Source organism: Penaeus vannamei, chromosome 26, assembly GCF_042767895.1.
Source record: "Penaeus vannamei isolate JL-2024 chromosome 26, ASM4276789v1, whole genome shotgun sequence".
In the NCBI taxonomy this organism is placed as follows: Eukaryota; Metazoa; Arthropoda; class Malacostraca; order Decapoda; family Penaeidae; genus Penaeus; species Penaeus vannamei.
Window position 1 is genome coordinate 20,921,354 of NC_091574.1, and position 5,000 is coordinate 20,926,353.

The 5,000-nt window shown below is 34.9% G+C and overlaps 1 protein-coding gene across 2 annotated transcripts in view; it reads right to left on the minus strand.

Moving 5' to 3' along the window:
- The window catches only part of LOC138866720 (uncharacterized), a 188,692-nt gene that overhangs the window by 166,898 nt on the left and 16,794 nt on the right, over positions 1–5,000 (minus strand). The gene's annotated exons all lie outside the window — the stretch shown is intronic.

The following is a 5,000-nucleotide window of genomic DNA, read 5'->3' on the forward strand; positions in this document are numbered from 1 at the left end:
TGGATATGTTAAAGTGCACATATCTATCAGATAGTCATGGAATATATCAAAGTTGGACCACATTTTAAGGGCTTATGCAAAAACTTTTTAGTCCTGTGTACATTTCTCCAATTAAACAAGGAAAACAAACTTACTTTGAATATAATAACTCCATTAGCCTATAAATCATATGACATATACACATACTAATATCCCTTGCTGAGTTACTGATTTCTTGCTCATATGTTAAGCTAAGGTCACACTAGTCTGCTCTATCCTAGGATCCCTAGACAGCCTTGTCAAATTCTGGCCTGCTGCAGCTTTTGATTGGTCAGCTGACCTGACTTCGGCAAGGCTGTTTAGGGATCCCAAAAATGAGAAGACTAGTGTAACCGTAGCTTTACATAACCTTGCCCAAATTATCAGCACCTTTCTCTATTCTGCTGTTATCCATGTTTGGCCCAATTCCTTCTTTACTACCCTACTTGCTCTAATTTACTATAATCTGTGCACTAAACTTATAATCTGAACGGCTATACTTTCAAAGACTGTCTCATAACATCCATGATCTCTTGTTTAACCCCCCCCACAAAAAAAAAAAAACTTTTACAATATTTCTGGTCACTGCTGGTGAGAGGGTATTTCTAAACATTTCTACTTTCTAACATTTCTTAAGCCTTTATCATGTAATTTTGATTAACTTTATACTGATTCACACTTGAGACTTTGTGTTTCTGTTATTGTATTATGGTTATGCTTTATCACAATTAGCATAAAAAAACTAATTGCCTAAGATCTTTCAATATGAATAAAATAAAAAACAAGTTGTATAATAGTCCCTGAAAGTGACCAATAACCACAACAAGAAAACAAGTAATCAATAGTTTTCCTCCCATTACTTCATTCCAAACTTAATACAGGCCACAGCTGTGGTACTCTTCCAAAGTTTAATGGTCCTTACAATTTACAAACAGTAGAAGTTTCTGTGTCCAAGTAAGAGTATTGGTGTGGCTGTAATATTTGGTCTAGTTTCATTTTTACTCCATTTTGAGAAAGCGGAAGGGTGAGGGAAAAATAAGGGAGAAAGGAAGGAGGGGATGACAGAATGGAGAGAGAGAGAGAGAGAGAGAGAGAGAGAGAGAGAGAGAGAGAGAGAGAGAGAGAGAGAGAGAGAGAGAGAGAGAGAGAGAGAGAGAGAGAGAGAGAGAGAGAGAGAGAGAGAGAGAGAGAGAGAGAGAGAGAGAGAGAGAGAGAGAGAGAGAGAGAGAGAGAGAGAGGGGGGGGGAGAGAGAGAGAGGGAGAGAGAGGGAGAAGAGGGAGAAAGAGGGAGAAAGAGGGAGAGGGAGAGAGAGAGAGAGAGAGAGAGAGAGAGAGAGAGAGAGAGAGAGAGAGAGAGAGAGAGAGAGAGAGAGAGAGAGAGAGAGAGAGAGAGAAGAGAGAGAGAGAGAGAGAGAGAAAGAAAGAGAGAGAGAGAGAGAGAGAGAGAGAGAGAGAGAGAGAGAGAGAGAGAGAGAGAGAGAGAGAGAGAGAGAGAGAGAGAGAGAGACAGAGAGAGAGAGAGAGACAGAGAGAGAGAGAGAGAGAGAGACAGAGAGAGAGAGAGAGACAGAGAGAGAGAGAGAGACAGAGAGAGAGAGAGACAGAGAGACAGAGAGAGAGAAAGGGAGGGAGAAAGGGAGGGAGAAAGGGAGGGAGAAAGGGAGGGAGAAAGGGAGGGAGAGGAGGGAGGGAGGGAGGGAGGAGGAGGGAGGGAGGGAGAGAGGGAGGAAGGGAGAGAGAGAGAGAGAGAGAGAGAGAGAGAGAGAGAGAGAGAGAGAGAGAGAGAGAGAGAGAGAGAGAGAGAGAGAGAGAGAGAGAGAGAGAGAGAGAGATTTAAAAGATTTAGTTTTAATTCCATTTGTTACAATGGATATCCTTTGCTGTGACATACTGTCTGTTTTATTTTGCTTCCAAATCTTCCCATGTTTGCAAGGGATGGCCGAGGTTATCATCCACTGGTCTTGCTCGGTTCCTATTACTGTTACCATCATCTCAGTCTTTCATATTACAGCTAATTTCTATATACGTCTTTGACAAACTGTATTTAAAAGTAAATTCATATATCATTCTAACCAGTCCTATACAAAACTATTTCTCTTTCTTATACAGGAAATATACCACATATTTGTGTATCTTTTCATCAAGGTAATTTCATCCTCAATGAAGAAAAGATTATCTGCAATATCAATATTATGAAAAATACAGAGCTAAAGCTAAAAGTAGAAAATAACTTTCTACCACTAACATGGGAATGAAGTATGCCACACCCTAATTTACAAACACAGAAATGGATGTTAAACTGAGTAAAAATTCTGTTGATTTCTAAAAAAAATTAACCAGATGACTGCATAGTGTATTTCTCTTTTTTTTACTCCAGGTTATATTAGTAAAACATCCTAGCAATAAAATATCCAACTACAACTTTCTTCCAGCACAACTACTCGAAATCCAAATTTTTGGTATATTTACAATACTTATACAGTGTCATAGGACAAGATTCACGTAATATTTGCAAGTTACAAAATATCTCAAGTCACTCTAAATTGGTAAAAGAAACTAAATTTCTCTCAATCTTTGCCCTGTCAACAACTCAAACCCAAGTGTTTGGATGAATATGAGTACCACTGAAACTTGTTCTGAATTTTGAAAACTAAGGAAGTAAACTAACAAGAGAGAGAGAAATATAAAATCCATGACTTTCTGAACTTACGAGTGGAATTCAAAACTCCACTTGTTTCTGAGTATCATAAAATCATGTCCTAAACATAAAGATAATTCTTATCCTTTTCATCATTACTATTACTATAATTAATGAGATTATTATGACTATTACTAATACTGCTGTTTTATTCTTATCATTATTGTTAATTATTTCTACCCTTTCAACATAATTACACATATCATCAAGACTTACCTGATTTTTCTTCTTTTTACTATTATCTTTGTTATAATCATTAAAATTCTTATTATTATCATTTTCATTAAAATTCTTCTTATTATCATTTTCATTATCATTCTTCTTATTATCATTTTCACAATCAACCTCATTATCATTATCAGGATTATCACCATGCATATGCACAGCATACAATTTCTAATAAAAACTACCTGCACCATTTTACTACAATGATAAAGCTAAAAAATCATCATCCCCCCAACTTTATTTCAACTCTTGATCTCCTAGATTGAAGAAAAAGCCCATATAAAATTAGAATAATATAACAAAACTGTTCAATCCACTGCTGCTGGGATTATGTAATAATTAAAGTTTTGTTTGTGAATTGTCTTTTTCACACGTATGGCTCCACAAGTACTCAGCCAACAAGGGGTCAATCAGCAGGCAGACATGACCACATCTGATTTCCATTTTTCTCAAGTTTTGGCAAAAATATTTTTTCTAATGCAATCAATACACTGTTATTATAATTACAGACATTATTATTATAAAAAAGTTATTTACAATACTAATAGCAAAAATAAATAAATAAATAAATAAAAATAACAATAATAACATTTCTAAAAATCTAAGAAAAGGGTAAAGAGGTGAGATAGGAATGACTAGTAACTGACTCCTCAGTGAGACATCAGTGTGTAAACACAATTCCTAAACTAAATCACAGTGTACATGGCATATGCATACTTGCCATCCCCATTGGCAAAAGCATATACAAAACAATAAAGAAGTAAAACAACTGATGAATGAAAACAAAACAAACAATAAATGAAGTATATAAAGAATTAAATAAATTAAAAATAAAAAAATGGAAGAATAAACAGGTACAGAGAAAGATCAACAAAAGCAATCAAATAATGTCAATAATAACAGACAATAAATCAGTTAGCAAATTAAAAGAATTGAGACACCAACAAAAACTTTAAAAATACAGGAAAACTGTTGCATTCAGCATCTTCATTCCCTCCAGTCTTTAACATCTCTTCCATACATCACTGAATTTAAAACAGCTTAATAAATACTCTGAAAATTATAAACTCATAGGAAACTACATTAATTATGCTGCACCAAAGAATGTCTTGTGTGATGCATATATAATGTCAATAAATCCCAATCGTGCACAGGCTCTGCAATAAAAATATCTATCAAGACGATATTGATATCTCTCTCACTACCCTTTTTTGTTATAAATATTCATTACATTTCCTTCATGTACACCTGGAAAATTGTAAGTGATAAATTATACACCCATCAGATCCATAAAGCCAAGAAATAACTGCAAGACATATTAAAAAGAAAGATATACAACAAGACGGCTTTTGTTTCAAATGAGAACATTCGACAACACAAACCAAGAAAATATTGCTCATTGCTGCTGGGAACATGTAAAGAACACTATAGTTTTGTCCTGTGAAATGTGTTTCCACATAGATGGCTCCTTAAGTGCTCAGCCACCGAAGAACCAATTAGTGACCTCACTTGATTTCCCTTTCACCGAGTTTTCACATCAATACTGTTTTCATCATTATTGACATTATGATTATAATAACATTATCAACATCACTGCTAGCAATAAATAAATCGCAGAACAAGAAAATCGAGGAACAAGGTAAACATACAAGATAGGCAAAATTAACAACAGACTCCTTGGTGGCTAAGCACTTATGAAGCCATCTATTTGGCACACAATAAATATACTACATTCACAGTGGACATGGTATATAACTACATGCCATCCCTGGTGTCAATGGCTTAAACTCACATGAAAATGACAATAGGGTGGACTTCATATCCCTTAAAGTACACACAATTTCCTTCTGACTCAAATTCCTTAAAGAGAATGGTTATATAGTAATATCAATTCTACTACCCATTCTTCCTTTGTATTAAAAAATAATAGAAATAACATTCATAGGCACATTTGTATGTTTTCACATTTGTATGTTTTCAAGGGTGATAGTTAAAAGCATACTGCAACTCCAGCAAACATGTACACTTGTAGTAAATATCCGTCTTTTGTTTTAATGAT